The sequence below is a fragment of the Gorilla gorilla genome, chromosome 2 (assembly GCF_029281585.2).
Source record: "Gorilla gorilla gorilla isolate KB3781 chromosome 2, NHGRI_mGorGor1-v2.1_pri, whole genome shotgun sequence".
Lineage (NCBI taxonomy): Eukaryota > Metazoa > Chordata > Mammalia > Primates > Hominidae > Gorilla > Gorilla gorilla.
Window position 1 is genome coordinate 154,506,571 of NC_086017.1, and position 25,363 is coordinate 154,531,933.

At 38.9% G+C, this 25,363-nt stretch overlaps 1 protein-coding gene and 1 long non-coding RNA gene across 3 annotated transcripts in view; one reads left to right on the plus strand and one right to left on the minus strand.

Annotated features, from left to right (window-relative positions):
- SLC9A9 (solute carrier family 9 member A9) overlaps nt 1-25,363 on the minus strand; it is a 581,917-nt gene that overhangs the window by 57,049 nt on the left and 499,505 nt on the right. The gene's annotated exons all lie outside the window — the stretch shown is intronic.
- On the plus strand, nt 19,880-24,693 carry LOC109026397 (uncharacterized). The gene is made up of 4 exons (XR_002005421.1): nt 19,880-19,918; nt 20,979-21,243; nt 22,089-22,216; nt 24,608-24,693. It is a non-coding gene; the product is annotated as an uncharacterized lncRNA (long non-coding RNA).

Genomic DNA, 25,363 nt, shown 5'->3' on the forward strand with positions numbered 1-25,363 from the left:
TCAATCTCTCTGGCTTACAATTGAGGCATCAGTCTTCTGCCCTTGGACTGGAACTTATACTATTGGCTCACCTGGTTTTCAGAACTTTAAATTCAGACTGAGCAACACGATTGGCTCTCCTGGACCTTCAGCTTACCAAGTGTGGATCTTGGGACTTCTCAGTCTCCATAACTACTGCATGAGCCCATGCCTTATAATAAATGTATGTATGTATCTATCTAATCTCATTGGTTCTGTTTCTCTGGAGAAATTTGACTAATACAACCAGGGGAAGAGGCAACAGGATCTACACTTCATTTTACCTTTGAACTAGTTCTTCCTCAGTGGTTCTTGGCATTTTTTTGTGTATGTGTTCAAACCAGAAACTCCTAGGAATATTTCTGGTGTATTAACTAGTATAACATAGGATGCTTACAGATTTTAAGAAAAAGTCTACCAGACTAGGGAGTCTGACATGGTCTTCACACAACTGTAATCATAAGAGGTGGTTTTGTTTTACTTACGGCCAACTGATCTTTGATAAAGCCAATAAGAACTAACATTGGAGAAAAGACACCAAAGGACACGAATAGACATTTCTCCAAAAAAACAAAACAAAACAAAACAAAAAACCATACAAATGGCCAGTAGGTGTATGAAAAAATGCTTACCATCACTAATCATCAGAGAAATGCAACTTAAAACTACAATGAGATATCATATTCCAGGCAGAGTGGCTGTTATTAAATAGACAAAAATAACAAACGTTGGTGAGGATGTGGAGAAACGGGAACTCTTATATACCGTTGGTGGGAATGTAAACTAGAACAGCCACTGTGGAAATTGCATAACAATTTCTGAAAAAACTGAAAATAGAATTACCATGGGATTCAGCAATCCCACTAGTGGGAATCTACCCAAAGTAGAAGAAATCAGTATATCAGAAGAATACCTGTTTATTGCAGCACTATTGACAATAGCAGAGATACGGAATCAACCTAAGTGTTCATCAGTGAATGAACGGATAAAGTAAATGTGGTGTATATATACGCAATGGAATACAATTCAGCCATAAGAAGAATAAAACCATGTCATTTGCAGCAACATGGATAGAACTGGAGGTCATCATCTTAAGTGGAATAAGCCAGCCACAGAAAGACAGATACTGCTTGTTCTTACTCATATACTGGAGCTTAAAAAATTGATTACATGAAGGTAGAGAGTGTAAAAGATAACAGATACTGGGAAGGGTGAGTGTGGGGAGGGGGAAGATGAAGAGAAGTGACTTAAAGGGTGCAAAGATACAGTGAGATAGAAGGAATAAATTAAATGTTTGATAGCAGAGTAGGGTGACTATACTTAAGAAAAATATATCGTACTCAAGTGATGAACACCTAAACATACTGACTTGATCGGTACACATTATATACATGTAACAAAATTTTAAATGTACTCTATATTTGTACAAATAAAACCTAAAAAAAGATAAGTTATGTTTGCTTTTTTCCCTCAACATACAGCTCCACTTATAATACATATGCGCCCTGAGGATACTGATATTTAAAAAATGGATTCTTGAAGCTGGCTTATGTTAGTCTTTGGTTTGTCAGTTTAAGAAAAAGGTTACCTAATTTTCCAATTATTTAGTTGGTCATATATACTTTGCCCCAATGTATACATTTTCTTTTCCACTATATTTGTCAGTCTGCTCTTGGTGGTAGAGGTGACAATCCAGGTGGAAGTTACATCCCCCTGAGAAGAGGCAGCTGCTTTTCACTATTATCAGAATCACCACTCTCCTTTACTTGACCTAAAGTACCTGCTCTATTGGGAGGGGGTAGAGGGAGGGGCAGAACAGCACCAGCCTTCCTTGAATGAGAGCCACTGAATTAGTGGGAGCAAGGTGGGGTCATTTCAATGCTCCCCAGGCAGTGGGTGAGCCTTGTCTAAGTCCAGAAACCTCTCCCTCTCCATTCCCACAGCACATCCTGGATCCTGAAGCTCCAACCACAAGCCTAGTGGGGAACCACTGTTGTGTCAGACCAATCTGGTTTTCAGTTGCAGCCAGGGACCTTCCTCTTACTAGTGTGCGACCTAGGACAAGTTCCTTAATCTCTGGAAGCAGCGTGTGCCTAGGGCTGAGTGAGGATGATAGTAAATGGAAAGAACTCGAAGGCAGTGCCAACGAACTGTGGATGCTCAGTAAATGGTAGCTGCTGGCTGGGTGCAGTGGCTCATGCCTGTAATCCCAGCACTTTGGGAGGCTGAGGTGGGCAGATCGTTTGAGCCCAGGAATTTGATATCAGCCTGGGCAACATGGCAAAACCCCATATCTACAAAAAATACAAAAATTTAGGTGAGTATGGTGGCATGCACCTGTGGTTCCAGCTACTTGGGAGGCTGAGGCAGGAAGATCACCTGAGCCCAGGAAGACAAGGTTGCAGTGAGCCACGATTGCACCACTACCCTCCAGCCTGGGCGATAGAGGAAACCCTGCTTTTAAAAAAAACAGTAGCTTATTTCCTAGCAATCTGCACTAAAACTCTCATGGCAGCCTCTTAAAGGGCCTGCTTTCTCTTCTGCCTCTCCCACCTTGTACACTAATACAGCTTAATCTTTTAAAAATAATGTCAGTTCCCTGAACAAACATTTTCCATGGAAAAATATTTAATAGTGTCCCAAATCCTTTACTCTGGCTAGTAAGATTGTGGATGCCTAATATTTTCTTCTTTGTTTCTGTCTCTTCTTATTAACCAGAAAAAAAAAAAAAAAAACCTTCCACACTTTTCCTTTTTCCATAGTACTGAGAACAGTTCTGAGATCACTCTCTGGTGGCCCCCCTTGAATTTGTCTTTATTGGCTGTGTCACCATGTCACTTACCCTCCCTCGATCCCAGATTCTCCACACCTGTAAAATACAGTTCATACAAGGACTGAATGAGAAAATGCATGTGAAACACCCAACACAGTCCTTAAGCAATGGAAGCTTGGGTACTGAGAAGTGCCTGTAATACTGGCCTTGTTAAGTATTTGTTAACAGATCAGTGGAACATAATCAACTACTTCTCTCTCATTTCCTAACCCTCTATAACCTAAAACCTTACCCTTGGCCTCAGTTCAGACAGAGTTCACTGTCAGATTGGGTTTTACTTTGGTAGGGTCAGCCTGGCTGTCCTTGTGTTTTCATCTGTCTCTGACTGCATGCTTCCAAGGCCATGGCACTGTCTTCCACACCACATGGGCAAATCCAGGAGTAAAAGCTTCCTAAATTTTGTTAAGGGTGAGAGTGTTGTGCATAGGAGAAACTGACAGCCAGAGACACTCTTGGAAGGCCGTGGCCAGTTCCACAGGACATGTCCACTTGGGCTGTATGGGGTCTTCAAACCTTCGGACCTCATGCTGGTCAGTACTATGAGCAGCAGCCTCAAAAGGGATAGCTGTGGACTATCTATTGGTGCCTTGTCAGTTACTATTTAAAGCAAGTCCGGCAGACCTGGTCTCTGCCTCTAGGATCAGCTCAGGGCAAACAGAGGAGTGGATCAGACATCACTTGTGCATTTTCTGGAATGTACAGACATGCCCTCAATAAAGAGTTAGGCATCATAATATGTCCTGGTTCAGTATATTGTTCGTATCTGTTTTTTAATGGTTGAAACTCTAATATCACTTGGTATTGGTTTTCTATTCATGAATGCAAGTGCTCTGTGAAAACTTTATGTATTCATTTGTATGTGAATATTTGTAAAAAACTCAATAAAAAGTTATTAGCAATAATGGAAAGAAAAAGTATAAAAATCTTGGATGTGCAGTAAAAGGAGATTTTGACTATTTTCAGACCCACACTAGATCTCAAGGCATCAGGATTCCTTGAGGCATCAAGGTCACCATTGTCTCTTGCCTAATACAACAGCCTGCTAAGTGGTCTCCCAGACACTACACTTGCTTTCCTGCAATTCTCCACACAGCAACCAGAGTGATCTGTAAAACAGTCAATTAGGTCACATTATTCCCTTCCTTAAAACTCTTTTTGATGGACACTTAGTTCACTTAGAATAAGATCTCCCCTCTTAGCCTTGCCTGCTGGCCCTGCGTGATCTGTCTGCCTCATTGCTTTCTTCAGCCTTCCTCCCTCCCTCTTCTCTCCCTCTCACCATTCTCAGCCACACTGGCCTTCTTTCTGTTTCTTCAGTGCACTCAGCTCCCCTCTACAATGCCCCCTCCCCCCAGGCCTTTGCATGTGCTGGTCCTTCTGCATGGGATGGTCTTCTCTCAGCTGCTCATGAGGGTGGCTCCTTCTCATTTTCACTTTTAGAAAGCCCTTCCCCAACTACCTTCTCTAATGTAATTCCCCACTCCATGGCTATTCTCCATTGTGGCAAATAATGATCATACTGTGTAATTATTCTACTTGCTTAATTTGAGTTTTGTTTTCTCCCCCCAGTAGATTGTTAGATTGTAAACTGCATGGTAACAAGGGCTGTACCTTCTATCCCCAGCATCTAGTACAGTGCCTGGCACTTAGTAGGCACTAAATAAATATTTGTCAAATCAATGAAGTGTTATATCTTTGTGTACTTAAAATTAATGGTCACTGGAGTCTATTAGGGGACCACTTTCTCTTGCCTTGTGCATATATCTTTTCCTCAGCGGTAATGATCTCCTTTTATCTGTCAGTAGATGGAGTATATACACTCAAAGATAAGCCTTAGGATAATTCCAGTTGAAATAGCTCATAAATGGTCCCTGCAAGTATTCTGAGAGTACAGCCAGGAGACGGAAACATAGTCCTCTAGAGTTTCAACTAGAACTAACTTGTAGAGCCTCTTTCAAACAGGAAAGAAAGAGGAAGGAAGTCTAAATTCTCCAAAAATGGCGAATGATAAAGCCAAGTGAAGGCTACACTTCCTCTCTTAAAAAATCACTACCTCCCACAATTAGAGAAAAAAAAAATCTTATAAAAGTAGACTTGTGGAGGTGGAACAGAGTTGGGGTGAATGAATAGTAAAGGAACTTTCCTCTTAAATATGGGAAAGAAGAAAAGGAAAATAAATTTAGACACTGGACCAGATAGTCCAAAAAGGAATCCCTTAGCACATACCATATGGAACAATATGAGTTTTAATTCAAGAGGAAAAGGAGACAGATTTTGGCAGTGTTACTTTTCCAGCTCCTTTTACTACCAGCAGATTGATTCCATTTCTTATGCCCTGAGGCTTTTCCTGTTTCCTGTCATGTGAACTTAGAAGCATTTTCCTCTACCCACTCCTACTCTTAGCCCTCTCCCCTTCCCTATTTTTTGTTCTTCCACAAACATCTTCCATCTATGGCCACCTACTGGAGATTCAGAAATATCTCCTAAGATTGTTCTTATTCTACATGCTTGGGGGCAATATTCTAAATGCAACAGGATTAACAGACATTCTGACTTCAAAATCTTGATGAACGCATTCTCATACTGTTCAGCAATGTGTTACTAGGTGCAGATTTTCCAGGCTAAGGGAAAAAAATCATGAGATCACTTTTATGAAGAGCAGTGCAAATTCTTTCAAATTCATTCTAAATTCATTGAGCACTAACTAGTCTAATTCCTCTTTTATGTTCCACTAGAAGTTGCAAACTTAGATTTTCTAAATAGCTTGCAACCCATGTCAACAAGGCATTTTTCTATATGGACATTTTTTTCTGTATGCACAAGTACTATCTATTTTCTCTGCTTACATTTGTTTGATAAAGAATAGATCTCTATAAATCAGAATCTGAGTTTTCTTTAAATAAACAATTACATATGATACTATAATGGTAGATACATGTCATTACAAATTTGTCAAAACCCACGGAATGCATAACACAACCTCAATGTAAACTATGGACTTCGGCTAATAACGTGTCAATATTGATGTTAATAATAGAGGAAACTATGTGTGGGACATATGGAGTATATGGCAACTCTGTACTTTCTGCTCAATTTTTCTGTAAATCTAAAACTGCTCCAAAATGTAAGGTCTATTAATTTTTAAAAATATGAAAGTTTATAATCCCTTGGTTTTCAGATATTTGATGATATCAAAGATTGTTTTACTGAACTACTGTGAATAGCCTGAAAACACAGCAACAGTGAACCATAAAGACGCATGTAAACTTCCACTATCTTAATGAGATGCTGATGTAACACTGAAGCCTGGATAACCCTAACTGTGTTTGACACATTCCGTTCTCCATCTTCCCGATTCAAAACCCTACACGGTATTCAAAGCCCAGTGCAATGCCATCCCCTTTATCAGAACCTCCAACCCTCCACCTGGAAGTAATTTCTGTCACTCCTACACCCTGGTGGTAATTTGCTTGAACTTTTCCAGCCTTCACATGTTGTACACAGGCCTCTCCTGTTTCTACCACAAGATGTCTTTAGCTGCTAGAAGATGTTTGGATTGTTCTCCTTGATTAGCTTGATTTTTCCCCCTAATATTCACTTTGTTATGGACCCCAGGGGTTGTATGTTGGTAACAATGCCTGGATCATTCCTCTCTAATAACACTGTCCTTGCCTATCTGCAAGTCTGAATGTTTTGTGATGTTTCATATTCTGCTGTCAGTTTTGCTTGACCACATCTGACCCATTTAGGGATCTTGCCAGAGTCCTGAACATATAACTTATTGCCTACTGTGTGCCCTGAACTTTCCACTCGAGTTGACCTTTGCAAGCAGTACTTGCTCTAAAAGGGTATCAAAGTCAAATGACCAACTTTTAACAATCTAACTACACAAGAGCAGGGAGATGTTTCCCAGCCTTAGCGCAGCCATAACCCAAACAACACATTGCTCCATAATGCTCACAATAAATCCTGTATATTGCATAAAGGATGTTTCCCATTAAGGCCAACCTTACAGCTCTAGCAATGTTTTTTGTCCGTTGAAGGTGAAGGTGTGTATGTATTTGGGGTGGAGGTGGCGGTAGGGGAGTTAGTTGATGGGTGAGTAAAGAAAACAGATGAGAGTCTGAGACCAGGGGCTGACCAGAGTACTTAGTAGAACAACATGGCCAAAATGAAAAAATAAAGTTGTAGAACCCGTACAGGTAATTCTCCTTTGCATTGGCAGCATCAGATCCCTATTGACATGAAATTTGAAATCATTGGTTAGCAAAACAATTTTGATTTCCCATTGAGTTCTTGGGGAGGGGGTGCAAATAACATTGGTGAAGCTGGGCTGCCCGACTCTGCCATCCTCCCATAGGGCAGGTGTGCAGGCCACCTTGGCCTCCTGCACGTGCTGCTCCTCATGGGCAGCTGCAGTCCGCCCATCGTCCCTGGGGCTGATGGAGACGTGCTCGCCTCTCTGGCAGAGGGAGCTTCACTTCTGTTCCATTCAACTCCCTAGCTGCTCAGCAGTTCCTCCTTTTCGAGGCTGCTGTTCCTCTCCTCTTCCGGGGCTTGGGCATCCCAGCGGCAGGACCTGGGAGCCCAAGCCCCCAGGCCACGTGAGCCTCGTGCCCTGGTGCACAGCAGCCCCGCTCCTGCCCAGCCGTCAGCGCTCACTTTCCTCCCAGCTTTTGTTCCGCACCTTTCCTCCCTACAGGTTCTGGCACTGCGCCTTGCTGCTGACTTGTATTTTTTTCTCCATGATACAGGAGGGAGGGTAATTAGGAAGAAATCCTGAGAATCTTCAAACTACTGGGAAAAAAAGAAAATGCTGGCGGCGCTATTCATGGAAAGTGGAATTTGGCCTGGCTGTGACCTCCCCCATGCCTGGCTTAGACTCCTGGCGGAGGAGACCAATGGTGAGGTGAGGAAAGCTGTGTGACCCGATCACCGCCGGCCAGAGCAATCGGCAGGAGCAGTGAAGAGGAGATCATCTTAAAGCAAACATGGACTTTAGGGCAGGAGAGTAGAAGGATAAATCTTTATATATTGGAAGCCAAGGCATTTCTGAATGGAATGAGCTTAGCAGTTTTATTTTAAGTTCAGCGCCAAGAGGTAGACAATGGACTTGCCCAGCATCAAATCTCACATTCAACACTGGGGACAGCTAGCCCAGAATCTGAAAGGGACAGTCATGGTCCCTTTCTAAGGAAATGTTCCCAGCAGTTAACTAATCCGATCTGAATTGTGGAATAAATGGTGCTTTGAAATATGTTTCTCATTAATCTTCATTTAAATGTAGACAGCTAAGTGGTTTGGATGTTATTTTGAGAGTGTCTCTTTAACCAAAAATTTATTATTAATGGCAAATATTCTAAGGCATGGTTAGCTGAATTTTCCTGGGTGTCAAACACATACTGTTTCCTGAAAATCATAAAATGTCCTCCTTCTGTTCCTAACAGAAGTGACATATCCCATTGTCTTGTTTCCACAGTGCTTAACTGTGTTATAACAAATGTCAATAGTGAATTAATTATCCCTTTGAATGTTTCAAATGTGACTTTTAATTAAGCATATTAACCTGATACATCATCATTTGAGAAGCAACTAAAATAAGATTATATGAATTTTAAACTTTTGGATGCCCGCAGAACATGAAAAGCACTTTATGAGGCTTGCATTAATGCATATTTCATTATAATGTAATTCTATATTAGATATTCCATTTATGCATAGAGCCAAAATAGTTTCTGCTCTGTAGTGATGCTGATTTAAATGAGTAAATCACAAGGAATTGAGAAATCTTAACTCTTTGTGAATCTCAGCATTATCATGCATATAAAGAAAGTCTTTGTGGGCAGACTCTTACCTTTAGTTAATAGAGTACAGCATTTTTTATTCAAGTGGGATGGGGTAAGAGAGGATGGATGAACTATTTCTTCTGTATAACATTAACTGATTAGAGACAATCCTGAGCATTCCCTGAGCATTTTTCATTTACTCCACATATAGCAGCTGATCAGTTTTTCCACACAGAGCAGTCAATAAAGCTGAAGTACACATGAGAGGGTTATGAGGGGCTGGTGGGCTGCCTTGCCCACATGGGTAAGGAGAACATGTGCAATATTAATGCATAAAGAAACTCTGGGAGCTAGAAGCATGCTACTCTGCAGGGCTGCCTTAAAGTATCCTGTGTAATATTACTAATAGACCTTTTACAATTTTTATAGCTTCCCGAGTTATTTTTGAGTCAGTGCTAGCATTCAATTATTTCCTGTTGAATAGGGAACAAAACAGGCCTAAAGACTGAAAGGAAAAGCTGCTGTGGGGAGCGGTCTCTCCAGATGGAAGTTTTCTGACAGATTGTGATTTGTGACTCAGAATGAGCCCAGATTACTGTGCCATATGGGTGGCAGCAGTGCCTGTAGACACTATTCAGTTACTCAGTAGGCTCCTCCTGAACTCCTACTATGCGTTGGTTACTCGCTGGGCACCGGGAAACAAAGATGAGTAAGCGATAGTATCTGCCACCAAGGAGTCCATTCATTTATTCATTCATTCATTTAACCAACATTTACTGAGCATCAATGATGTGCATTGTATATTAGGGGAGTTGAGCACATAAACATAGAGTAAATTACCATATGGTGTGACAAAATCAGTTGTAGGAAAAAAATGCTATGCAGCTTAGAGGTGGAGAGAGAGAGAAATTATATTTGGGACAGTCAGGAATCCTCACAGAAAATGTGACATTCAACATGAATCTTGAAGTAGGATTAGGAAATTATTGAGAGGAAAGAAGGACAAGGTCATTCCAGACAATGAGAACAGCATGAGCAAAGTCATGGAGTTAAGGTTTCATGCTTGGGAGGAAAAATAAGAAAATAAGAAATAGATTGTGGATATAGCTTTTGGCTCATAGGGAGGAAATGCAACTAGAGAAATAACTTATGCAGGATCTTTCATGTCATGTTAGAGTTTGGCATTATTCTGAACATTGGGAATGGAAAATTCCAGAGCTCCCTTCTGTCTATCCTCATGGCAGATATCCCTAATCTGGCATGAATGGTATTCTTTCCTGCTGAGCCCAGGCCGACCCTTGGAATCTTTCTCTATGTAGGGTTCTAAAAAACCTCAACCAACTTATTGGAATTGGTACAAAGAAGAAGTATATTCACTATCTTGGTTACAGGCAAAGGAAGCAAAGATTTTTAAATAGGGAAATGACAAGTGTGTGCTGTCAATCTCTATCCTGATTTGATTATTGGGAAGACCATTTGAACTGGTGCACTGGAGAATGAATTAGAGTGGGGAGAATCTTGAATCAGGAAAACCAATAGGAAACTGTTTAATAGTTCAAGTCATTGGTTCTCAACCTGATGGCCCACTAATACATTTGAGATGCTTGTTACAAATGTCAATACCTAGGTTCCGCCCTGGATGAATTAATCCAGAATTTAAAACAAAACAAAAGCCAAGTGGTTCATTTGTGCCCAAGGGTTGAGATCCACTTGTCTGTAAATCTGATCATGAAAACATTTATTTATTAGAAGAGGTTTTATCTCTTTTAATGTATACTTGGAGAGGCGAGTGGATGACTTCAGGAAGATGGGAAATGATTTGCTTCCATTGGGCCTTTACTCATATAGTACTACTTGTAATGGCTGCTTTCTTGATTGTCATCTATATTGCTGCTGACTTATCTATAGATATTTAATTCACCATATCAATCATCTGCATATGTATTTTTTATCCCCAATTTACAGATAAGGTAACAAAGTGTCAGAGACTTTAAGTAACTTGCTTAATGTCATAAGGTAATTGATGCCAACTACAACTGCCAATACATCTACTGTAGTTTTTTAAGGGGAAAACTGATGAGAATGTGAAGGTTTCTCTCTGGTTCAAAACAAGGTCATCCTTACCCATCAGGAACTGTGCATTTCATGTTCTGATTGGCTCAAATCCTCACTGTATGCACATTGCACAATTGTCCTGCCTAAGTGTACTTTCACGCTTGTGATTTCTGTGAACAAACAGTACCAAGAACCACCACCTCCCACCCCCCGCCCAAATCAGAGACATGTTGGCTCACTTTAAATATCCTTTTAAAAACATCCATACAAATTGGATTTCTTTCCCTAATTGTTATTTAGCAGGCAAATAATGCTCCATGGCTGCCTAATTATTTGGATTGTTTCAGAACTAGTAAGCAGAAAACTAGTACTAGCAATAGTATTCACAGTAAACACTAGGTTCTTACTTTGTCTGAAACTTCTATTCTAGAGTCTCTCTATACAACCAAGGCAGCTCTCATAGCTAGCACCCATGCTATGCATTTAATTCAACAATGTGGGTCTCATTTATAAGCCAGCAGGCTGCTTCCTGACCTGGGGGATAGACCACGAAGGTTTGGCTTTAGGAGGGGCATGCTACTGCAACCAGGTGAGCCGCATGGCTTGCCTAGCAACAAAGAATGCCAAGAACAGAATGCACAAGAGTGAAGAATTCCTAATTTTGAATCCAGTGCTTTCAACTACCAGATTGTATTAATTCCTAGAAATGAAACAAAGTAAGAGATGCTTTATTTACTGTATTTATTATGGCTTACTCTTTTGGCAAAATCTTATGCATTATGTTAGCTTCTTCTTTTTTACTTATCATTGGAAGGAGACTCTAGAACCTTGTCTTTCCAGCTGTTTTTTGTGGAGCCCCAGGATTTCTTAGTGGATGAGGAAAACTTCAGTGGATGTCATGGGGAAGTGAAGGTGAAGTTGCACTCAGCTCTACAATTTCCATCCCAACTTCGACAGAATAGTTTTGCTTTTATTAATTTTGTATTTGAAAAAATAATCTGCTACAATTGGTACAAAGAGCACTGCACTAGACATAAGAAATCTCTGGGTAAAACATTTGTATATGCCAATCAATTGGACTTCTTGTTGTTTTTAATAATTTGAAAATCCAAAATCCAATTCTGATCCAGTACATGTCTGGAAAAACTGGCATGAACATAGCTGAAAAGAGTTGTTATAAAGCCCATGAACTTGTCTCTTAGGAGATGTCTGGATCCGCCTATAGGTGCTCAGTCATGGCCAGTGGAATTAAAATGGGTTTTAAAGATAAGGTCTCTGATTTTACAATCCTGGTCATTAGATTTCAAGAAAGAGCATATATTAGCAGATGGCTGTTGGAAGCGGACATGCTGAAAAGTGATAGATACCACAAGGGAAGATGTGAGTTAAGACTTAGTCACCCACTGCACTGGAGGGACTATCTCATAATGAATAGGAGTGTGGACTCTGAAGTCTGATGGATTTTGGTCCATGACCCAATTTGGACCCTTACTTGCTTTGTGATTTTGAGCCTCAGTGTTCTCTTCTGTAAAACGGGCTTAGTAGCAACCCTTACCTCATGATGTTATTGTGTGTATTAAATGAAATCATGCATGTAAGGTATGTATCAGTTTCTGGAAGACAATAAAGGCTCAGTAATAATATTCTGATTATAAAGTGACCTGAGTCATTTTTTGTTGTAGAAGCCAAAAACTGCTGAGGAAAACAGAGCATTACAACTATATATATTAGCTAATTCATAATGATAGCCCCAACTCATAAAGATATGCCAAGATATGCCTAATGAGAAGACTATGTAATGCATTTCAGAAAACTTTCCAAATAAAATCATGTTTAAAGTAACAAATTTTAAGAAACAAGGCAAGATGCTCATTTTGCCACTGCTATTCAACATAGTACTGGAAGTCCTAGCCAGAGATAATAGGCATGAAAAAAAAATAGCACCCATATTGGAAAGGAAGAAGTACAATGATCTCTGTTCACAGATGACATAATCTTATATATAGAAAACCCTAAGGATTCCACAAAAAATCTGTTAGAGCCAATAAATGAATTCAGAAAAGCTGCAGGATTCAAGATCAACACAAAAAATCAGCTGTGTTTCTATACACTAACAATGAACACTCTTAAAAGGAAATTAAGAAAACAATCCCATTTACAATAGCATCATAAAGAATAAAATACTTAGAAATAAACATAACCAAGGAGGAGACTTGTACATTGAAAAGTACAAAACACTGATGAAAGAAATAAATAGACATTCCATGTTTATAGCTCAGAAGACTTAATATTGTTAAAATGTTTATACTGCCCAAAATGATGTGTAGACTCAATAACATTCTGGTCAAAATCCCAATGGCATTTTTTACAGAAATAGAAAAAGATTCTAAAATTCATGTGAATCTCAAGGAAACCTGAATATCAAAACATTCTTGAAAAAGAAGAACAAAGCTAAAGGTTTCATAATTCTTGATTTCAAAACATATTACAAGGCTATAGTATTCAAAACTGTGTGGTACTGGCATAAAAACAGACATTTAGACCCATGGAACAAAATAGAGCACCTAGAAATAAGCTCTTGTATGAGCAAATGATCTTTGATGAGTCAGGATCACACAATGGGGAAAGGATAGTCTCTTCAACAAATGGTGTTGGAAAACTGAATATCCATATGCAAAAGAACTAATTTGGACCTTTATCTTATGCCATATAGAAAAATCAACTCAAAATGAATCAAGGACCTAAGTATAAGATCTAAAACTATAAAGCTTTTGGAAGAAAACATAGAGAAAAGCCTTTATGATATTGGACTCAAATGATTTCTTGGATATAGCACCAAAATCACAGACAATAAATGCAAAAATAGACAAATGGTACTACATCTTCTACATAAATTTAAAAACTTCTGCACATCAAATGAAACAGACAACAAAAAAGGCAACCAATGGAATGGAAGAAAATATTTGCAAACCACTGATAATGGAGTAATATTCAGACTATGTTAAAACTTCTACAATTCAACAATAACAAAATAACCTTATTGAAAAATGGGCAAAGGGCTTGAACGGACATTTCTTCAAAGATATGCAAGTTAACAAGCATATGAAAAGATGCTCAATATCTCTAATCACTAGGAGACTACATAATGAGATATCACCTCATGTCCATTAGGATGGCTACTATCATAAAAACAGAAAATAAGTGTTGATGAGGACATGGAGAAATTGGAATCTTTGTGCACTGTTGGTGAGAATGTAAAATGGTGCAGCTGCTATGGAAAACAGTACGTATGTTCCTCAAAAAATTAAAAATAGAACTACCATATGATTTAGCAATCCCACTTCTGGGTATATATCCAAAAGAATTGAAAGCAGGAGCTCCAAAAGATATCTGCACACCGGTGTTCACTGCAGCATTATTCACAATAGCCAAGAAGTGGAAGAAGCCCATATGCTCATCAATGAGTAAATGGATAAAGAAAATGTGGTATGTATAACACATACAATAGGATATTCTTCAGCTTTAAAAAGGACAGAAATCCTGTCACATGCTACAACATAGATGAAGCTTAAGGACATTATTCTAAATGAAATCAGCCAGTCTCAAAAAGACAAATACTGCATAATAACCACTTATATGAGCTATTTAAAGTAGTCGAATTAACTGAAACAGAAAGCAGGATGGTGGTTGCCAGGGGTTAGGGTAGGGGGAAATGGGGAATTGTTCAATGGGTATAGAGTTTCAGTTTTACAGGATAAAAAAGTTCTAGAGATCGGTTTTACAACAATGTGAATATAATTGACACTATTGAACTGTATACTTAAAAATGCGAAGGTGGTAATTTTTATGTGCTTTTTACAACGTTAATATTTAAAAAAATTTTTTAAAATACAGAAAATCTTAAAGTATTAGCTTCAGTTATCTGGAAAATTGACACAAGGAGCACATTGTTATGGCAGGGACCATGGTTTGCTACACAGTTCCTTTTATTTGTAAAACTCCAAATGATTCCAAATTGGATGACTAAACTATAGCTAATCTATATATTTTAAAGGAAACTATTTATGGATAGTATGGGAGAGAATATTATAATTTTATTAACAAATACTTGAGTCCCTACCATGAGCAAAGAGCTATTAAATTGCTTGCTCAATACCAAGGATATAACTGGCTTTTCTCTCCCTTGAATTGAATTTTCAGCCTCAGAGAGATCAGAAGCTTCCCTCCTTCCACCCCCCACCCTCATTCAGAACTGGCCACTGTGGATTTTCCGAGGCATTTATAGCCTTCTCTAAATTGTATTTTGTCATGTGTACTCTACCCGTATGTCACCTGATAGGAAACATCAGCTGAAATCAGTGATGAAACTGCCTACTTCCAAAGAGTTAAGGATAACTCCTTCACTCCTCTTGCTTGTTCCTTGACTGGATCTGATCATTCACACGTCCCCTGATGCAGTCAGCCTCTACTTGAATCTGGCACAGCAGCTCCTTCACAGGACTGTGGACTTTCCCAGAGCTTTCCTGATGACCTGCTGTAGCAGAATCCCCTGGGACGCTGGAGAACCATATGGCTCCCTTGGCCCTAACCCCAGGCTGCCGGAATCCCAATCTTTAGTGCCAATGAAGTGAACTCTGAACAAGTGCCCCAGGGGATTCTGAACTGCTTCCACACTTGGAAACCACCACTTTAGAAGCAGCTTGGCAAACCTTGGTGCAGGTTCTTGGGGGAACTAAAGACAGGGAAGGGGAATCTGTAGCCTATGGTGACTTTGGCCTTGTGTCCAGATCCTTTTCTTCCTAGACTTGTGTCCTTTGTTGGTGGAGGAGCATCTGCCTGGGTTCTTCTTGTCAGAGCTGGAGTGGCACCAGTCATGGTCCCACAGTGGAGAGTAACATGCTTTTAGCTATTCTGTCCTTGAGGAAAAAGGTAAAAGAAGAAAGGAGGGATCCCTGAATGCTAATTAAGTGACTTTTGTGTATAAGAGATGAACATGCATGTCTCTTTAAATTAAAAGCCCTATTAAAACATATACTCACATATCTTTGGAGAGATACAGAATGTGTACTTCTTGTACCAGGCTGAAAAACTGGCTCTGTTATCATAGTGGTCTCAGGGAGTTTCAAGAAACAAAAGAGCTCTCATTGTGATTGCAATGTCAAAGTGTTATGGCCATCAACCCAGTTGTGCCTAAATACATTTTAAGAGGATTCATTATAAGTAAAAATAAACTGTGTTTTCTGTAATATTTCAGCTTGCACAAGGAATGTGACAAAGAGAAGGACATTGTAAATATTTTTGGCCTTATTTGGTCTTGGTATTTCTCTATGTCAGACTGAAAATCCTGACAAGCAGACAGAGCAGTGTTATGTTTAACAAACACCTTCATGAAACCCATGGAGAGAAAGAGGGAGGGAGAAAAGCAGTAAGCGAGAGAGCTAGACAGCTCGGTTTAATCATTTATTTCAGATTAAATTATTCCCAACCAAAATTGTATGTACAGATCTTGGGACATAAATACATATACTTAAAAGGCATTCTTTAAAAATAATGCTATACCTGACTGCACCCCAATGGCCTTACAGGTGCTTGTTTTCACTCACAGCAACCACTGGGTAGAGGAAAAGAATCAGAATGGTCCAGGGCAAATCAATCATCTTTATGTTAAAAACAACTTAAAGCAGCCTGGGGATTACATATCCAGGCTTCAAAAGTATTACCAGAGTTATGAATGTGAGAATGGTGCCTGACACGTTCTCCCATTTTAAATATTAGAAAACAGAGATACGAAAAGGTTACTTGCCCAAGTCACTCAGTTTTTAAGTGAAAGAGCTGGGGGTTTGAACCCATGTGTTTTGAATCCATGTTCCTCAACATCACACCACCTTTAACTTATTACATAAAAGAATGTTATGTGAACTGAAAAATTCTTCACTTCTGTTCTCTGATAAGCATTCCTGGCTTATTTATTAGTAAATTACAGCAAAGGAGTGGTTGAGAAAGCTGGGACCTTTCAGATGCCATAATTTAAATCTTATTGCTGTCTCCTACACAAGGCACTGTGTCAGTTGACAGCTTGAGGGATGGAATTTTGGTTTCTCTGTGCCACCACCTGCCACCAATGGTGGCAATCAACATCAATAATTATTTGTGAGTCTCCTGGAATTCTGCTTTGCTCTATCTCACAATATTCTCATTAGAGCTTCCTCCTGGTGTGGAGGTTCATCGCGTGGCCCCTTGGACAGGGCCCCTGAGCCTCCCTCCCTACTAGTATGTATTGTCTGTCATCTTTTTCTTTCATAATTAATTGCAATTTGCACAGCTGCATATGAGGTGAGTGGCTGGAGGGAAGAAATGCAGCTTCCGGCTCTCTTGCTTACCTACCCAGCTCAAGCCTTGGTTGAGGATTTTCTCTGCTTGAATCCCAGGCTGCTCATTTCTTATGCAGTAGATAGCATTCCTTTTCCCTGCTATCTTCTTTATGTTACATTCCCCCCTTCTACACTGGCATACTATGTTGTTCCTTAACATAAATAAATTACTCTTCAGATTCTTTTCCCTGATGTTCTTAAGGCTTCCCGTCACATTGTATTGCCACATCATTTAAAAATGTTGCAGTAGCTGGTGAACAATAGTTTATGACTAAAAGAGCAGACTGTTGAGAGCTATACTCTGGAATACTCAATAATCACGTCTACTCTGATAGTTTCTTTTCCTGTTCCAAAGCTGAGCTTGGTTGTATTCAGTTCTGATCATTAGGTTCATGTTAACAACTGTTGCTCAATTCACTGTTTTTCAAAATAATTATTAATACAACTCTGGGAGTGACAACTGCTTCTGTAAAAGGATGCTGCTGCCTGAATGATGGGGTGTGCTATGTACAATTATGGCTTCCAAAAGGTATTAACTGACATAAAAAAAGCAACCAAGTCAAAGACTAATGCATAGGAGAAATCTCAAAAGCACTGAGAACACAACATGAGAACTTTTTGCATCGTGACATTGTAAACACAATAATAAGTGACTTGGAATCACGGTTGATTAAACTGATGTTAGAAGCCCTCAGTACTATTATACCACGCTTCATCTCCTGAGCACCCTGTGCTTTGTTGTCAGCCAACAAACTATAATTTCATGCCTGACTGGCCTAATACAGTCTTAGGTTCCAGATTCTGTGCACAATCTCACCAGACCACAGAAGTTAAAGGAAAAGCAAATAAATAAATAAATAAAACAGTAGGTAGAGGTCAAAAGACAATGCTCAACACCAACCTGAAATAAGGCAAGTCTCTCACAGGAATACATTTGGGATTTTACTATCATTTAACTGAAGGACTATTTTGATTACCTGCTGATTCGACATTAACTAGACATTTATTAGAGCACCTGCTTTGTGCCAGGCACAGTGGTAGGCCTGGAGGCTATAGTGGGAAAAATAAAACAGGTACTAATGAGTAGTTGGAATTTCTTAATGGAAAACAAGATGATTCTCCATTGCAACCACTCTATAGCTAGTGGAGGCTTTGAAGAGACTCTTAGAGAGGTTTCAGTTCAGATCTTTCCTGGGGCTCACTTTTGTACCGTCTTCAAGATTTCTCTTGGAAAGGGGCATTAACTCCTTATCCTATCTTAGATGCAATCATATTGAGTTTTTGCCCTTACCATATTCATCAGTTTACATTTCTGAATATACTCATAAAAGGTCTCCTGGTCAGGTCTTATCTCCACTCAGTAAAGATTCTCTTAACATCCAGAAATCTATCTCCAGACACCCTTTTATGTGCTCTTTCTAGAATGACAATATAAATGAGTTGGTACAAGAAATGTGAAAAAGAGAGATTGGAAATTTATTGAAATTTGCTAGTCATTAGTGCAGAAGGCTTTATTCACTTCCACATATTTTCTGCATTTAGGATCACCTGAACTTTATCACTTTTGCTGGTAGCAGAATAATTAAGCTGAATAGGACACTTAATTCTAAGAAAGTTCTAAAGAAATCCTTAAAATTTTTAAGACTATCCCTCTCACTATCCTTTAGGCTGAAAGTCTGTCCAAATGTCTTTTGGCACTTATATGGAATATGATAAATTCCTTTCGCTGGATGTATCTCAGGATAGCATTAATTTGGTGTGATCGGGAGGTGAATTTCTTTAGGATCTTTTTCACTGTTCATGTGCTGCTTTTGCAGTTCCTTTGGAGTAGTGGGGGCTTAAGGGGGCTTAGCTTTCATAAATTTTGGTCTTGAGAATATATACCTGAGATGGGGTCGGTTTGGGAGCCTCCAATGCCTGTCAATTTGGGAACTCCAGAGTAGGATTTTATAAAAATAATCATCCCTTCATAACCGTATTGAGTTACAAGAGGGGGCAAGAGAGTCATCCCAGGTCATAGTCGTACAATGTAAATTTAGACCAAGGGATGAAACGTGTTGGAGAACACCCTGCAATAATCATTTAACACACTTTTCAGAATGGGACAAGTTGCTTGCCATGGTAGGAAAAGCTGTACCAAATGTTTGAGGAGAAATGTGGAGAGGAATAACATTAGCTTCAGACACCAAACTGCAAATTAAACTTCCTGAGGATTTCCTGAACCCTGTTCAAATAAATTAAAATTTTGTTTACCAAAATGACTCCAATATGCAAATACAGAACACAGTGTTATATAGGTGCTAGGGATTGAAATTTTTTACAATCATATAATTTATTGTAATACTTAATATGATAGGACCGTTAATTTATCATATTTTCCCTGTAGTGTTTACTCACATGGACGGGGATAGATCCAGATTTCATGAAGCCTGAAGGTTACCTAATTTTGGAGGCTATTCTTAATAAAAAGAATGCACACTTTTGAATATCAACACTGGTCCCTTACAAAGGACCCATGCAGATGAAGAGCCCTGAAAGCTGAGTTTCATTGATTCTGGGTGAACCTACCTCTGGATGTGGAGCTGTGTTATGGGAATATCGCATCACAGTCAGGACCCAGCTCTGCTGCCACTCCGTAGGAGGCAAAGGTGGAAACGTGGAAACTATGGTTATAAGGTTCATACTTTACTGACCATCATTGAAGCTGCTTGTTTGGTCCCTTAGGAAGGGATATCTCAATGAAACAAACATTAGAGCTTCTTATTTTTTTTGAGACAGTGTCTAACTCTTGTCACCCAGGCTGGAGTGCAGTGGCACCATCTTGGCTCACTACAACCTCTGCTTCCTGGATTCAAGTGATTCTCCTACCTCAGCCTCCTAAGTAGCTAGGATTGCAAGGCATGTGCTACCATACCCAGCTAATTTTTGTATTTTTAGTAGAGACAGGGTTTTGCCATATTGGCCAGGCTGGTCTTGAACTGCTGACCTCAAGTGATCCACCCTTATGACCAGCAAACCCTGATCTAAGAAGCTAGATGATTCCTCATGAGGTCACTTATAAACCTTATTGCTGATGTATTTCAGTTTATTATTGGACTATCTTAGATTTTAAACACCCCACCCAATGCCACCATCTATGTAGCAACTAGAGCAGGACTCACAAATAAAATAAGCTTCAAGGCCAAACAGCTTCCAATAGCCAGATTTGTCAAGATTAACTTAAGGTTTTAAAATCAGGCAATGCTTGTAGACACAAACCCCTGTGGGCACCATAAAATATCACCTTATTTCAAAAGACTGAGAAAACTGAAAATGACCTGAAAAATTCCTATTGAGTGATCCATTTAATCACTCAGGTGGGGTATGGTGTACCTGGTGCATGTTCAACCTCAGGTGCAGGTGCATGTGCATGCAAATATACACGCGCCACGCTTTTAACCATGCATCTCTCTTTGAAAAGATCATTCCTTCTTTCTTATCTATATGTGAACAAATTGTCAAAACAACCTCAAATGCTAGATGATATAATCCCCAAATGCTAGTAATATAAAAATGACTGTAATAATACAAGTGATATCATTGCTATACATAGCACCACACTTTTACTGTTTCTCAAATCTACAACTATCCTATTTTCTAGTGTTTATTTCTTTATTCACTGAAATGACCGATATGGGCAGTTTAGACACCCAGAGGAGGAGATAATGGTTTTGATTGTGCTAGATGGTTTGACTCTGCTGAGTGTATCCTATAGACTTAATACCAATAGAGGTCATGGATATTTTTTTCCCACTTCTTTTCCTCTTTGTTGTTAAGGAGACTAATTGTGTGTGAGTGTATGACAGGAAATGTTTTGATTTTTTTGTAGTGGCAAGAACAGGAGGGCATTCTTTTAAACATCTTTTCTTTTTCTAGGCAAAGCGTGGGAATGGAGGATGAGAGATAGTCAATTTTCAGAATAAGATGTTCTACCAAGATGTAAAGAGGGGAAAAAAAGTAATTTTCAACAGCTAGGCAAGAACTGCCACAAGCAGTAGTCGAAAAAATCAATGGCATGGTTTCCTAATGTGGTCTTGGATTCAGCAAGAAAATAGTACAGAGAGAAAACTGCAGGAGTCCCTATTTTGTCCCCTCAAAATGAATTAAATGGTCTAGTAGAAGCTGAAGGACTCTGAAGATGGTGAGTCTACCATTGATTCTTCAGATCGTGTCAAAGATGATTCCTGGTTAGGTATAAAAAGCAGCACTTTTAGTCTGCTATTCATACATTAAAAATGACAGAGAATATACACCTAGAATATTTACCTAGTACTGCTGCCTTGGAAACGTGGTTCTAGGTCTCAGGAGTTTCCCAACAAGGAGTCTTTGTGCTCTTGAGACCTCAACAATGTACTGAGCTGACTACCTCAGCAATATTCTATCTAAACTAACACCCAGGTATAGTGATCAATGGTCTAACCAGCTTGCAAGTTATGGCTGAAATAGTGGTTTACCTATCAAATCCATGTAACTCCCAGAATAATTATGATTCTATCTTTTGGGCTGGCAATTATTTAAATAAAAGATTATTTACAAAGGAAACAGCAGGGAGAAGAATCATGTAAATTAGATTCATTAAGTGGACAGATTCACTTACAGTTCATTTTGGAATAATTTATGCCAATTTTCTCTGATGTCATCTGTTGTTCAGGTTAACAATTAGCTTATTATTAACTGACAAAGGTTACTTTGTGTATTGGCAGAGGAAGGCATATTATTTGGGAAAGCTTCTATGACTACTGAGCTTTCATATGGGTGCAAGAGTTTATTTGCAAAAATCCAGCTCTTATTTTCTCAAACAATTCAATATCCTGATGCATTTATATCTGTATTCTCAGGAGGCTTTGCAGAGGAATATATTTCTCTTTGCTAGTGTATAAGCAGTCAAGACTAATAGGGCAAAATATTCATTCCGACTCTGTATTACTCTCTGCTTTGAACTAAAGATAATATTTTCTAATATATTAAGAGACACCTCTTTTACAGGCCAAGTTACAGATCTCTTAAAAAATCCAATATGATGATGCCCATTTACAAAATTTTATGATGAGAAAATTAACTTTAAAACTCTTTTACAACTCTACCAAATGTAAGAAATATATGTCCCTAAGAAGGTAAGGCATTAGTCCATTTGGACCTTTTGAAATTCTTTGCTGTTGCTTGCAGTCTTTTATCTGTCTCAGCTGTGTGTAGTTTAGTGACTCTGACCTTGAGGAGGTAACAGAAATGGTGCCTACCATTAATGTGGTTTTTCTTTTAAAAAACAAAATGTTTCCTGGCATGTAATTGTTTTTTTCAAAAAAGACTTGACCCTGTGCAGTATTTTACACTTACATCATTTCCCCATTTATAATTCTTTCTTGTTTTAGTGTGTTGGAGGGAAAAAAAGTGTTATGTAGTTCTTTAAAAACATTCAACCAAATAATAATAAACAATCGTAAGATTCTGAAGTATTTATCATGAATGTAAACTCTGAGAGCAGTAAAACTGGTAAAAGATGATTTCCATAATAACTGGATGAGGGAGGACCCTGGAAAAATCTTGAGCTTTTTGCTTGCATAACAGAATGAAGGAAATGCTGAACATGGATTAGGTTTGCAAGATAATTCCTGAGTTTGGTTTTGGATATAATGACTGTGTCTTTGAGTCATACAAGAGGAAATATCAAATAAGTTCCATCTATATGACTGAGGTATAAATTTGAGTATAAATTCATTTTTGTTTCCATGTTATTGTAATCCAAGTATATAGGTGGAATCACCTAGCAATAGAAGACAGAGAAAAGAAGGGGGCCTTGGATAGAACCTTTATTAATTCCAGCATTTAATGGAAAAGAAAGATGAACCTGAAAATGGCCAGAAAAGTAGGGGGAAATTCAGAGTATTGAGTTAGGGGAGATAAGGGGAAGAGTATTACAAGGAGGAAGCAATCAACAGTATCATATATGTTGCTAAAAAGACACATCAGAGGAGAACTGAAAAATATCCATCTGGTTTAGCAATATGGTGGTCATTGCTGACCTAACAAGCTGCTTTAGTAAAGTTGTTGAGATGGAAACCAGATAAGTGGGTTGAGGAATGAGTAGAAGGAGAGCAAACGGGCTGGGCGCAGTTGAGGATAAAATGATGAGAGAGGTAAAGCAGGATAGTTGGGTAGTATGGGTCTATCTGAAGTTGTTGATCAATAATAAATAAGGGAACCAGTCTCTGCAGGTGTGTAAATCTCTCCAACAGGGCTCATCTATGCAGATATAGTGTCCCCAAAAGCAACATGTTGGCTTCATCTCTGCTTAGGGTTTTTCCAGATGGGTATAACAAAAAGATGATGCAATCCAGACTGTTTGCAAGGGTGATATGGAAATAATGGAGAATGGATTCTAATCTGAACAAGTAGGAAGGTGGAGAAAGGACAGACATTAGTGAACTGGAGTCCCTATCAGGTCAAAGAAGGATCTCATTTATTCATATGCCACCCTAATACAGCTTGTCTATAGAAGGAGGAAAATAAATGTCCTCTAAAGCTACTGAATGCAAAGATTTTTTTTTTAAATTAAGCTAAAGGGAAAAGAGACCTAGGTCCAGTTTTAACAATTCCCTCTTCCCTAGACTTTGTGGGAGGGCCCAAGCACAGACAAACCCAGCCTTATGTATATATTCTTACCTGAATATAGATTTCTCCCAATATGCCAGTTGAAACTGTCTCAGCATAAAAAACCTATGGAAAAAATACTTTTGCCTTTTCACTTGGCTAAAAGAAGATTATTCTATAAAAAGAACTGTAGTCCAGATGATTAAACAATGGAGGGAGAGGATGAAAACCAAAACTTTACTCAAATGGAAACCTCCTTAAATTTTCCCATTATTCTTAATGAAATAAAGGCTGAGCTAACTGCTAGAGAAAACTGATTCTTGATGTTGCAGAAAATAAGCTTAAAAATAATCATTCTAAAGTCTTGTTTCTTTTTCTGTAGTATGTGTATTTTCTGTTCTATTTTAATATTATCTTATTTTTATGAAACCTTTGGTTAGGCTGGGTGCAGTGGCTCATGCTTGTAATCCCAGCACTTTGGGAGGCTGAGGCGGGGGGATCACTTGAGGTCGGGAGTTCGTGACCAGCTTGGCCAACATGGTGAAACCCCATCTCTACTCAAAATACAAAAAATTAGCTAGCTGGGTGTGGCGGTGGGCACCTGTAATCCCAGCTACTCGGGAGGGTGAGGCACAAGAATCATTTGAACCTGGGAGGCGGAGGTTGCAGTGAGCCGACATAGTGCCACTGCACTCCAGCCTGGGCAACAAGAGTGAAACTCCGTCTCAAAAAAACAAAAACCAAAAATTTGGTTAAAATGAAAAGGGAAAGAAATAAAATACTAACTATATAGAAAATGAGAGAAGAAATAGTAAGAACTTTATGTTCAAACTCTACAAAATTTTTCAGATGACTTGTCAATTTTCTTTATCAAATAATATGCTCGAGAACAAGTCTAACTTTTCTCTATTTTTCAGACAGAAAAAGAGAAGCAGATGAAAGGAAATAGAATTTTCTATTTTCTCCTCACCATCTAAGCCTCAAATAAAAAGCATCTAACAATTCAACGATCTTAACTTGGACCCGGTAGGAGACATACACTGAAGCAGTGGCTACAACTCCAAAATATACCAATCTGTGAGGCTATGAGATGACAGGTCAAATTTTTCTCAGAAGAAACATCCTAGCTATATTTCATCATTGAATGTGGCCATGTATTGGCTCAGTAATCTTCACAAGCATCACAACCAATTACTTAGGGCTTTAATAAAGAAGGGACCTTATGTAGAGTTTAATCAGATGGCAGTTGTGGGAAAGAAGCAGAAATAGTTTTGTTTGTTTGCATTAACAAATGGATGATGAGAAAGATAAAAGGGGAAATCAAGAAGATAACCCAAAGGAAACAGATAAATGGAGGAATAAAAATGAAATTCTATCTTCCCCCAAACAGAATCTGGCATAAGAAAATGCAGGCATTTTTGGCTAAACCAGAAATTAGATGGGAACTACATCTCTTTAAGGTCCAGAGTTATAAAGCACAGGGTAAGGAAAGGGCACCTGGATAGGGGAATCCTGTGCCCTGGGTTTTAGTCCTAGCTTTGCTGATCCTCAGTTTCCTTACCTGTAAGGAGAGAGAAATGCTTCTTGCCCTTTGCTGTAACAAAAAGACCACCAATGTTGTCCCCTGCCCCCACTCATCCACAGTTGTTCTGATAGACTTGGGACAGCTATCT